This window comes from Manis pentadactyla, chromosome 4 (assembly GCF_030020395.1).
Source record: "Manis pentadactyla isolate mManPen7 chromosome 4, mManPen7.hap1, whole genome shotgun sequence".
Classification (NCBI taxonomy): domain Eukaryota; kingdom Metazoa; phylum Chordata; class Mammalia; order Pholidota; family Manidae; genus Manis; species Manis pentadactyla.
In genome coordinates this window covers 7,067,981-7,080,444 of record NC_080022.1, presented here as the reverse complement: position 1 = coordinate 7,080,444, position 12,464 = coordinate 7,067,981, and the positions used below count along the sequence as shown (strand labels likewise).

At 52.4% G+C, this 12,464-nt stretch overlaps 1 protein-coding gene across 3 annotated transcripts in view; it reads left to right on the top strand.

Annotated features, from left to right (window-relative positions):
• Nucleotides 1-12,464, top strand: part of CTNNBIP1 (catenin beta interacting protein 1) — a 43,920-nt gene that overhangs the window by 10,539 nt on the left and 20,917 nt on the right. For 2 of the 3 annotated variants that reach the window (XM_057499696.1, XM_036925244.2), the window contains exon 2: nucleotides 9,076-9,160. The exons of the other annotated variant lie outside the window; for it this stretch is intronic. The gene's annotated coding sequence lies outside the window, so the exon portion shown is untranslated. The remainder of the gene's footprint in view (nucleotides 1-9,075; nucleotides 9,161-12,464) is intronic. 3 annotated transcript variants of the gene reach the window in all.

The window sequence follows — 12,464 nt, the reverse complement described above, 5'->3', positions numbered from 1 at the left end:
TTTCTTTTGGTTGCAATTCTCTAGGCTTCACCTGACTTTGCCGGGTTATTGTCTGGGATCTGGGGTTTCTCTGCCCTTTCATGGCATGCATAGTCATCTGTTTCCCTTTTTCTTAGGAAATTCTTATTTGGGTGAGTTCTTTCTTGGACTTGGAAGTTTTTATGGCTTATGCAGACTTGTGACTTTTCTCGTAGTAGGTGGAACTAATGCACATTGGTGTCTGTATTTTTGTTTTAACATTGCATTTTGTGCTCCAAGTCAATTTGCAAGGAAGTTTAGTTCTCTGAGACTTGAAGTCTTAATCCTCAGGAATATCATCAAACTAATGTGCAGTGTAATTGACCTCTCTCTGAGTGAACCTTGATACATGCTTTTTCTCTCTGCTGAGAGTTTTTGCAAGAGGCCAGGTTCTGCTTGCGTTCTGTGGATATGGGCTTGTAAAAGACTCCTGGGTTTCATTTTATGAAATGTGACAGTCTTGGGTTAGAAGCTGGCTTGTAAACCATAAGTCTTTCTGCCCAGGAGAAAGCTAAGAAGCCAGTTTTGCTGGGAGCTTCTGCTCCCTTTCCATGGCTTGGTGACTAATGATTTGTGGCTTTGGGAATGCGGGATGTCATTACAAATAGATGGTGGAGCTTTTGACTCCTGGGCTGGATCATCTGGGCGTGCCTAGCCTGGGTGTTCACACCCACACCCACTGAGAATGGGGACAGTGTCTTTCTCGGAGTCTTCCCCTGAGCCCCTGCAGCCTCTGGTCCATTTTTGTCCACTCTTCTGAGCATTTCCACAGTGCCTGGTCCTGAGCAAACCCTCCAGGCGACTGTAGGTGAATTCCTGCTGCATTAGGCGCCATGTTTCCCCACCTCCTCACGGGGGTGATTTTCTTTAATTATCCTTCCCCTCACCTCCAGTCAACCCTGTCTTTGCACTGTGACCTCACAGGGGTTCTTGTCTTGGGCCACTTCCCCCAGTGAGTTAATGGAATAAACGTATGTTGATTCTGGATTTGTCTTCGTTTAGGGAGGAAGGAAACTGAGTCCTCAGCAGCCTTTTAGGGGGCGGTTTCCTCCTTCCTTGAACCATTTTTTGTTTGGAAGTAGCTGGAGGGAAGGAGAGGGAAGGTCACCATCCCTGAAATAGAGCAGAAGCGGTTATCCAGACAGACAGTGTGGCTGATGTGGTGTGTGGGTATCATGAATCCTTGCAGTTTGTAGCAATGGTGTGGGTATGTTTTCAAGGTAAACAGACATGCCTTTATTCTTATGCAAATTAGCACATACCTGTATGCTGAAAGCCTATAGGAAAGAGGAGGCAATAACCGTAAAATTAATTTTCTTAAGAGTTTATAGGGGCTTGAGGACAACCATGCCCAGGGCTGGGTAGTGAGGAGGGGGCTGGCTCTGGAGGCCGAGAAGCTGCCAGCCTGCCACCTCTGGGTGCCCTATAGGGGGACTGAGCCCTTGCCCTGCAGGCGCCCAACTGCGTTAATGACCTAATTCTTGCAACAGAAAGCTGGAGGCCTTCCTGGTTCTGGGATTCTGAGGGGATGCAGTGCTGCACTATGTTCAGGAAGCTTATTTGAACCGATCACAGGAGACGTTCATGGAGGGAAGGGATGGAGGGAGAGTAGGAGCACAAGGAAAAGAGCTGAGAGGGCCTGGACCAGCCTGCCCCTGGGCACTGGGAGGCCTCTGTGCCCGGGCCTGCCTCTGAGACAACTCCTGTCCCTGGGAGAATGGGGGCCGAGTGAACACGTCCATGTAGCTCTGAGAGAAGGGACATTGTGTAGCTCCTGATGAATAGCACTCTGTCCGTGTGTCCCCCTCCCTCTTTAAAACAAACCTTTACATTTCCTGATTTAATTAAAATTTTAAATGGTGACCCACCAAGAGTTGACATAGCTGTGGGCAGTGGGGGCGACAAAGCTTCCATGGGTTAAAATTTCCATTCTGGCCTCCTCTGGAGGTAACCCAAGGTCTGAAACCCCCTGGCCAGGCTCCTTCCCTGGGATTATTAGGCTTGGAACTGGTCCTTCCAGCCTAAAGCTGGCTAAACTCTGACCCGAAGAAGACTGATCAGCAAGGCAGATTGGGTTTACCCTGGCAGTGGGAGTAGGCAACGTGCTAGGGCAACTTGGTGAGCTGGGCCCCAGGAGAGGACAAGGGTCCTTCTGCCACAGCGGGCTTTCCGCACTGCTAGGTGCCCAGCCTGTGGGATTCTGTTCAGCCTAGGAGCCCTCCTGCTCAGGGGTGCGGGGGTGCCTGCATGCACTCTAGAGCTGAGGGTTCCAGCCCTTATGTTCACTTATAAATAGACACGGGCTCTGGAGTGTGCATTGTCCCCCGCCTGGGACCTGCCAGGGGCCCAGGGGCCCAAGGTCACAAGTCAAACTGAATCAGAGGAAGGTCCTATCTGGATTTTGTTGGTGGCTAGTTCCTGACTTCTGGTCGCAGGCTCTGGCTTGGCCAGGTTTCAGGGCTACAGCTGTTCTCTAGGAAGAAAAAATAATCTTTTAAAATTAGGTCAAATTTGCCTTTCTTTCCTTCTGTCCCCATTCCCCTGCTGTGTGGAGATAAAACTGCCACCTTCATGTCCCTTGCTCAGAACCACAGAGCCTCAGCCTCAGCCCAGGGTTGGGAGTGTCCTGGTGATGCTGTGGAAACTTCCCCGGGCTCCACATTCCCTTCCTGTTTGCATTGCTCTCCCCCAAGCCCTGAGAGGCTGGCACAGCAGGCCTGCCAGGCCCTCTTTCTCAGCTGTAGAAAGGTGGGTTTCACGCCATTCAGGACTTGAAGAGACAGTGAGATCTGGGTAACGTTTTCCAGCATTTGGGCACAAATCACAGAATACATATTTTAAACCAGAAGTTCAAAACGGATGCCTCATCCCCACCCAGTTACACCAGCATTGGGTGATGTATACTTGCAGGCCCCTTTAGTTCTTCCCTGTCTAGACTCTCTGAGGGGAGGCCGTGCTGAGGCTGGGGTCTTCCCTCATGGTTCCCTGGTGAACGTAGCACAGCCTCCTCCAGTCTGTTCATTCACTTGACCACATGCAGCGCCATGGGACTGCAACACCGTTTCATCCGGATTCTTCAGCACAGAGCCTACGACCTGCAAGTTCTTTGAGGGCCTACAAAAATATTGGGGACCTGAAAGAATGTTTGCCCTTCCTTCCTCTGAGTTACATAAGAATTATACTTAATGAGAGAGATGGGTCCATTGTAATATGTCACTGAGAATAAGGCTGCCCAGGGCCTACAAAGGCCTAAAACCACCTTGTGGCCTGCCCTCAGAGAGCTTCCAGAGCTACCAGCCTCCAGCTCAGATACACGGACACCGAGGTGCAGCATCAGGGCAGTGCTGTGAATGGGGACACCACATGCAGCACCAGATGGGACTGGCAGGTGTGCAAACACAGGCCTCAAGGCAGCCCTGAGAAGGTAATATAGAGCAGGGAAGGGCTTTCTAGGCTGAGGGACCAGCAGATACCAAGGCCCAGAGATGCTGAAGGAGGCTAGCACAGCTGGTAACTCAGGCTGCTACCAAGCGGGCTACCTCATGCTTGGCACCACAGACATGGAGCTAGGTAACTCCTTGTGGGGGCCACTCTGGGCATTACAGGGTGTTCAACAACATGCCTGGCTCCTTCCCAGTAGCATCCTCCCAGTTATGACAATCAAACTTGTCTCCAACATTGCCAGATGCTCCTAACTGAAAGCTACCGCCATGCAGGAAACATGGTGGAAAGCTGGGGTCTGACCACCTGCCTCGCTCTTCCTTCTCACTGCCTGTCCAGCGTGCAGGTCCTGAGGGAGCTGTCCCCAGGCAGGTCTGTGCTGTGCTGAAGCCTTTTGGTTTGTGTGACTCACCTGCATGTGCCAAGAGTGACCTTTGGGGCTCACTCTGATGGGGTCACACCGTGGAAAGGAGGACACACCCCTGAGGCCCTCATGCTTCCAGGTGCTGCCCTCCCAGCCTTCCTGTGCTTTTCAGGGCCAGTGCCTTTTCCGAGGTGGTCAGGACAGCTGTGCAGGGTGGCGTTCTGGTTGTTGTTGGGCTGTTTTGCATTGGGTTGGGTGGACTTGATTTTAATGCTGCAAGAACCTTCCTCAGAGGGCCTTCATCCAAGTGGCTCGTGCCTGGAACAGAATGGGCAGCATTGCTTTGAAGGGGCAGGCTGCAGCTCTGAAGTAGGAGGTGTCTGGAGGGTAAACATTGAGAGCTTGAATCATTCCCAAGGCGGCTAACAGGATGGAGGGAAAACATGGATTCAGATCCAGGCTCTGTCACTGAGTAGCTCCATGGCCTTGGACAGGTTACTTATCTTCTCTGAGCCTCAGTTGTTTCCTCTGTAAAATGGGAATGATTCCTTCATTGCAGGTTTGTTGTGAGGACTAAAAGTAAATGAGTCAATGTGCTGAATGTGACCCATGCACCTGGCCCTTAGAAAATGCTCCAGCAACAACCGTAATCGTTGTTGTTCTGCAACATCTCTTGGCTTCACAGAGCAGGAAGGAGCTTTGGATCAGGTTTGAATTTGGGTTGGCAACCTCAGGACAAATCCTGTGCCCCAAGCTTATCCCCTAAGAATGGTGCTGCGTCCTACAAACTCTCCGACTCACCAGAGCTGCCTTTAGACCCGTTTTGGTCATGCTGGTGACATGGGGCCCAAGAATGCTGCGTTTGGCTCTGGATTGAGGAGGCTAAAAGGTGGAATTTATTAATTAAGGCAGTTGCTCATGAGGCCCTGGAGCGCGGGAGGTTGCAGCTTAATTACTGAGAGTGGAGCTTGTGGAAATTCTCTCTGGCGCCCAGTTCTGGTACTGTTGCAGGGCCTGAGCCCTCCCCTCTCCCCCGTGGAGCTGCAGGTCAGACTCAGCCCTGCCTGCCTCTCCTTAATTCCCAGTGCTTTCTATCCCTTTACTGGTGTCCTGAAGAGCTATATGGTATAGCGGCCCAGAGCACTATGCCTAGTGCCTTCTTTATGTGTTACCTCATTTAACTTTCAGTCAGCTCTTGAGGCAGGCGCCATGATTACCCCCATTCTACGGGTGTGGAAACTGAGGCTTAGCAGTGGAATGGCTCTGAGCTGTCTAAAATTCACCTCCTGGTCTTTCCCCAAACTGCTGCAGTTGTGTCTCCCCCACCTTGGTTGATAGGAGTGCCCACCTTCAATTGCTCAGGCTGAAAACCTGGGAGTCACTGTCACACGGCCCACGGTGCCGCTGGCCCTCTCAGTGTCCTGTGCACTCTGCTCCGCACCCCGTACTGCTGCCTCCTCTTGCCTGTGTTCTGGCCACGGCTTCCTCCCCAGTCTCCCCGCTTTCGCTTTCACCCCCCAGTTCCCAGTCAGGGTGGCCCTGCTGAAACCCAGGTCAGACCAGGCCACTCATCTGCTCCCAGCCTTGCAGTAGCTGGCCTTGCCACAGGCCGGGGTCTCAAGGCTGAGGTTCGCTGCACCCCCTCGTGAGCCCCCAGGCCCTGGCAATCTGATCCTGCGCTCTGCCCCCCCTGCTGGCTTCCCCGCCCCCACACCCACTGCCCCGTCCCCCCACCCCACCCAGGGCCTGCCCACTCTGCTCAGGCTCCCACGCCTCCCTTCCTTCTTCCAGTCCTCTCTTAGGAAGGCCACCCCAACCCCCTCACCTTGGTGCCCCCGCTCAGCTGCGTTTATCCCAGCACCTGTCCGTCACATTCTTCCGTCCACACGACATTATTTACTACTGATTATGTTTTGTTTATTTTGTTGTCTGTTGTCCCCTCTTATTAGAATAGGGACTTTTGACTGGCTTTTCACTGAGGTATCCCAATACAAAGTAGGTACTCAATACGTTTATTGACTGAATGAATGAGTCCATTTCCCAAGGCCACACGGTTGGTTAAGTGGCATAGCCGGGATCCCAGATCCTCACTTTCACTCATGTTGCTTCTTCTTCCCGAAGTCCCCAGCCCACCCCATGCACAGTCTCCCAGCAGCGCCCTGCATGTCTCCCAGGTCTGGTCAGTCACCACGCATTGACTGCCTCTGGAACACTGCGGATGTTTGCTGTAGTGCTGACTTTATCTGAAGGATGGATCTGCTCTGCCTCCACCACCCAGGGCTTCTCCAAGACAGGTTGCGTGCCGTCCTAGCCTGTCCCCGGGGCCTTTACGAGTGGCAGCTCCCATGTCAGGCCTCCCCACACCCCTGCCCACAGGCATGCCACTGTCCCGGCCCTTCGCCTGTTCCCATCTTGCCCTTCCACCTGCTACAGTGCTCAAACTCTCCCTTCCTCACTGTTCTTTTTCTGCCATCTGCTGCCCTAGCCCTGGCTCTCACCTGGTCCTGCAGGGTTTCACAGCCGGCTGTGCCCCATTTCTTACCCACACTGCAGCCATGGTGATCTTGTCAAGTCCCCTGCATTACACCTCTCCTCACTACTCTTAGAGACCCAAAAGGTCCAGCCCAGCTCACCTGCAACCCTCTCACCTGACACCTTTTCTTCCTCCAGTTTTTCCAAAGACCGAATCTCCTCCTGCGTGGGGACCTGTCCCTGTGTGTGCCCCTGAGCGCAGAAGCAGCCCCCAGGCCCGCTCCTCCTCATCCTCAGGGATGCCAGCTCCCAGGGCTGGGTCAGGCTCCCAGCTGTGTGTCCTCTGGGCACCTGCCACTTAACCTTTGTGTCATTTATCACGGTGCCTGAGGCTGGCATGGATATGACTGGGTTAATATCTGTCTTCCGCGACTCAGTGGAAGCCCCTCATCACAAGCAGACCATGGCTGTTTTGCTCAGCTGTTTATCTTCAGTGCTTGCTTAGCACAGGGCCGGCATGTGATAGATGCTCAGTTACTGTTCAGAGAGCATCAGTTCCCTGTGCCTGCAATGCCTTCCCCTTCCTCTGCTTCTCATCCTTTGAGAGCCAGCTCCGCTGTGTCCTCCTGTGAGCCCTCAGCCTCCAGTCCTCCCCGTGTGTCCTCACACAACTTTGCGCATCCCCTTACTCTGCCACTTGCTACACCGAATCAAAGGCCCTGGGTCTTTTTCTCCTCCCTCTGAGCTGCACAGGGGGAGGCACGGGGCACAGCACGTGCAGTTGGCACTGTGCAAGTGTTTGTGTCTTAACCTGACATATTTTTTTGGCTCACTGTCACGTCTTGTTGGTGTTGTTTTCCATCTGCCTTGTGCAGTGTGATTTGCTCAGCCGTTTGGTCACCTGAGGGCAGCCCCGCTTTTCTATCTCCTGCCCCGGAGCCAAGCATGGGGCTGTGCACACCGAGAAAGGTTGTAATGCCTCCTTGAGTCCCTGTCATGTCTAATTAAGGTTGTGGGGCCCTGGCAGTTTAAGAGGCACCTGGGCATTCTTTTTTTTTCTTTTTCTTTCTTTGGGGGAGGGAGCATTCTTTTTCTTAGACTGGATCAGCCCAGTCCAGAGCTCTCACACAAAAGTTGTTAAGAATATCAAAATGGTGACAGCAGAGCATTAAACCAAGAGCAGGGCCCTTCTAAGTGCCTGCTCTGCTGTCGTCAAATCCTCTGAGGGCAGATATGGTGGAGGCCATGGGTACTTTTCACAGACCGTGAAATGAAAGGCCTGGAAGGACAGTGACCCTCCTTAGGCTGCACAGCTGATGAGCTACAGAGCAGAACCCAAACAGGATCAGCCCCCAGGGCATGTCTACTGTTTCGCATGACTCTGGGACTCCAGGGACTTTGAGCCTCAGTTTCCCCCTCTGTAAACTGGGGGGCATTGACTGGATCATAAAGCAGCAGCAGTAGACTAGCTGGCCACGAAGCCCTGGATAGTCCCACTGGGAACACTGCAGCGTCCTCTGACGCCTTCCCCACGCAGTCAGGAATACACAGTTCCGCTCTGCTTCTTGGAAGGTCTGAGCCCTGTAGACAGTAGGAGGCTAATTGGCTGTTGTGGCAGTGACAGAAATTAAAGCCCCTCAGAAGTGGGGAAGGCTGTCCCTTTTCATCTCTTTTTGTAGGAATGTGGGGACTTGGATGGAAAATTCCCCAGGGATCCTTGGTATTTCAGTACTTTGATATCTAGAGGAATAAAAGCAATTAATTGCTGTGACTGTCTGAGGGCGGAGGGGGTGGCAGTGACGGGGGACAGCTCTTCCGTCCCCAGGGCCATCTCCGGCTGGAGGGACACACAGACCAGAGAGCAGCATCCACCTGCAGGAGAGGCATGTGAGATCTCACTTCCTCTGGAAAGCATGTTTTCTTTAGCCCCTTGGTGAGCAAGCAGCTTTCTTTGCAGAAACCACTGAAAAAGGGATTTCAGAGCTCCCCTTGGTCCCACACCTCCCTGAGAACAGGTTTCTCAAACCTGTTCCTCAGACCCCGGTCCACGCTGCAGGGCTGAGAGCTGCTCAGAGGTCTGGGCTGGAGCCCACAGGCAGACTCTCTGGTGCCCCCCAGCACCTCTCCCTGGGCCTCCTGCCCCACGGCGCTCGAGCTCCTGCCAGGTCAGCCTGCAAAGGGCCCAGACAACGAGATCGTGGGTGGGAGACAAAGGAAAGGAAGAGGTGTGTTTGGGGCCAGCAGGCATGTGGCCAAGCTAGTGGGTTGTAAATTACCTGCAACTGTGTCTTACACGTGTGTGCGTTAGTGTATGTTACATACACAGCTACAAATATTCACCGAGCACAAGACCAACACAGATGCACGTTAGAACACAAAGAAGGTGGGGCACTGGCACCTGTGCTAGGTTTGGTGGGCGGACCACCTTTTCCTGCAGAGGCAGGACTTGCCCATCAGCCACCCCGGAATGATTCACTCTGGTGACAGAGTCTCTGAGTGCGGCTCTCGGTTGGTCCTGGTGACTAACCCAAGGTGGGGAGGGTATGTGGTGACCTGCTTCAGCCGGAAATGACAGGCGAGCATAGCTGCCGTCAACACCTTATCCCAGAGCTGTTGGTGCAGGTTCCCTGGGCTGGCCAGACACACAGGTATTTCTGGACTGTGGCAGAGCCCATTTCCATGAGCTCCCTGCCAGCGTGGGGCGTGTGCTCTGGGTCCAACTCTGGCAGCCACTGGGGCCCTCCCGGCTCCTCCCATGACCAAGTTCTGTGTTTCCACAGGGCAGCACGTTCCTATTTCTCCCTGGCCACAGCCTGCCTATCTCAGTTGAACACCTGTGGGCCTGAAGTTAATTTCCAGAAGCAGGTAAGGACCCCAGGAGGAGGATTTCTGGTAATGTGGCCACAGACCAGTGCTGGGGAGGGGACTAGGGTACAGGCCCCAGGCCCACTGTGAAGTGAGCTCATCTCTCTTCCTTTGTCCATCATATCCTAGAAACGCTCATTTCTTCAGCTGTGTGCACTTTTACAGGGAATGCTTGGGTGCTGCTGAGTGCTTTTACGGTGTTAAGATGTGTGCAGTCTCTGAATTAATATTTTATATAAACTCTGTGACTCGCAAATTATATGAAATATTTTATGCAATGTAAACTGTGCAAATGTAAATGTGCATTTTTTAAATATATCACACTTAAGAAAAAAATAGACAAAAGGCAAGTCCATTTACTAGGACCCACCCAGGGGGCAGAGGTGGCTTGTGTATCCAAAGGACCCCCCTGCTGTGTAGCCCAGCCTGAGGTTACTCAGTATTTTCCAAGCAGATATAATATAAATGCATATTCCAGTTTATATAAATGTAGGTGTTCAACAGCATTAGCTTCAAGTTGATAAGTAAAAATGAGTGCAGGTGGCTATGTTCCAGGTCCCTTATGCATGTCACAGGGTGGCCAGCTTTCAAAGCTGTTTATCAGAGTGGGTCTGATTGCTGTATGTGGCGTTCAGCAGCCCTGTGCTCCGGGTCCCCCCTGTACTACCTCCGATTCTTCTAAAGGGAGGGCAACTGCTTCAAAGCTAGAGATCCTGAGCTGGTGGAGGTTAGGTCCCTACAGACAGGGCAGGGGCATGGTAGCTTACATATGACCCCAGATGTCTCCTAGAAAACACAATGTGGCCTCTCTGGCCAAGGCCACATTTGTCACTTTGCATGTATCATTCCTGGTGGCTGGGAGCCCCTTTGTTGTCCTTTACCAGCCAACTTTCTTTCAACAGACATGTGGCCTCAGAACCAACAGGTGGGTGTGGGTATGGAGTGGGGGTGGAGAATACATCTGTGTGTCTGCAGTCAACATATGTACCTCAGTTTCTCTTAACTGCTATTTGTTCCACTTAGGTGTATTTTCTGGAATCACCCCTGACTCTTCCCATAACATGCGGATATATACAGCGTAATATATAGCCATAGGCCTTCCCTTGCCATTCATTTGGATAGTTGATGATTGCCTGTTTCTTTCCAGTTCCCATTGCTTTGGCTCAGCTATGCCTTTCCCTAGGTAGCTTCCAGAATGTTATATGTTAGGAGGTATGTCTCTAACTTGAGCAGTTAACACTGAGAGATTGACTTAGGATTTAGAAAAGAAGTGCTGCCATGTAGGGCAGGAAGATGTTTCTGGGACTAGCCCACCGACCATAACCGAGGAGCATCATCACTTTTGGCACTTACAGCTGAGGACTAGATGAGTAATTAGTGTGTCTAAATTAGTTGCAGTTTGGACTTATGTAATTTAAACACATTTTATTGGAGACCAGTTCTTGATCCCTGCAGGGAGAATAAGAATTCTCAAGTGAAGTTAATTTCATGCTTGTCAGAATTGTGATGAAAACTTAACAGCATGTTTGCCTGGATAGGCACCAACCCGGACACACACTGAGGCATGCCAGCCGCAGAGATGCCTGTGTTCATTAGAGCCCACGGTGCAGATTCTGCCGAGGAAAGAATTGTGTAAGCCAGTTGGGAAGTTCTAGTCCATGAGGGCTGGAGTGTGGAGGGTGGGTACGGTGCTCTCGGCAGCGTTCTGCCCCAGATCCAGCCCTGGGTGTTGCCTCTGTTAGGCAGCAGGGTAGAATCAGCTCAAACTGGAGCTGGAAGAATTCTTGAAGACCAGAATTTTTAGAAATGGTGAGAACCTTCCCCAAAGTCAGAAGAGAAAGTTTAAGGAACCATCTCTGCCAGAGAAGTGAGCTGAAGTAGGTGTAACCTGGCCCCGAAGACCCATTCAGGCACCAAGCACACCACAGGCCCATGACTGGGCCGCCAAGGGCCTCCCCCCCTCCCCAGTAATCACAGCACGAGTGTGGAAGGTCCCCAGGGACAGTGAGGCCACAGTGGCGGATGATGGAATGACACCAATCTGTAGGGGGTGCTGGGAGTAGTGTCGCTGAACAGAATTCTGTAGAACAGACCCATCATGCTCACACTCGCACCCACACTCACACTCCTGTTGGTTCTGAGAATGTGTCTCAGTTGGAGGAAGCTTGGCTGGTCAGGAAAGGGCGGTGAGGAAGGGCTCCTAGCCATTGTGAAGCCCAGCAAAACCAGGTACATATCCTCGTATGTGTCTGGTGCCCTGACCGAATGGATAAATCTGACTCTGAGACCCAGCCTGCGTGGGGGTTGTGACCACAGGGTCAGAATAGGGGCCCTGGGTCCTGATGGGGAGTTGCAGTGGGGGAACTGCAGTGCAATCTGGTTCTTTTGTGCATGGTGACACCTAGTGGCCAGTCACTTGCCTTGCGTCCTCTTTGCCAAGGAGAGAGCAAACTCACCATTAGCCCTTGTGTTCGGGGAACACGATATTGCACTGCGCTCAAATGACTAAGGAAGGAGCTGCTCAAATGACTCAGGAATGAGTGTCCTTGAGAAAAGCTTGATTTGGTTACAGAGAATGGTTTCGGTACTTTTGACCCTAAATTGACGTGGTTATTTAGGGAGGGAGAAGCTTAGACACCACAGGCTCAGCCAGTGGGGCAGGATTCATTAAGCACCTTCCAGCTCTGTGCTGGGCCGTGGGAGGATGGGTGAGCGAGGCAGATGCGGCCTGGCCTTCCAGTTGGGGAGACACTGTGAGCAGGTCAGCAAAGTGACCAAGAGGACGCGGGGCACAGAGCCCACTGTGGTCAAGCCTTCACGAAAGGCTTCCCTGGGTAGACGGCTTTAGCGAGACCAAGGATGAAAAGCAGCCAGTTCCAGGCCCAGGGGGTGCCCAGGGCAAAGGCTGCTGGGGAAAGAGCTCTTGGGATGTTCTGGAGACAGACTGGGTGGCCAGGGGGGCAGGGCTGCCCATGTGGGGCTGCGTGGGGGCCTAGCCAGGACCAGGAGATGTGTTCTGAGCTGGGTTGAAGCAGGGAATGATATCATCAGTTGGGGTTTAAAAATTTGTTTTTAAAGACCATCTGGCAATTTGTGTGGGTTGGTGGAGTGGAAGGCAGTGAGAAGGGGTCAACATGAGGGGGGCCCCCAGAGCTGGGTGTCCCTGCTGTGCTGGGACATTCGGGTGGTCTGTGCACTGGCCTGCACCTGGCCTGGGGGCTGGCCTGGCTGCTTCTCATCAGGGACCATTCTTTTTTTTTTTTAATTAAAGTATTGTTGATATGCAATCTTATGTTGGTTTCAA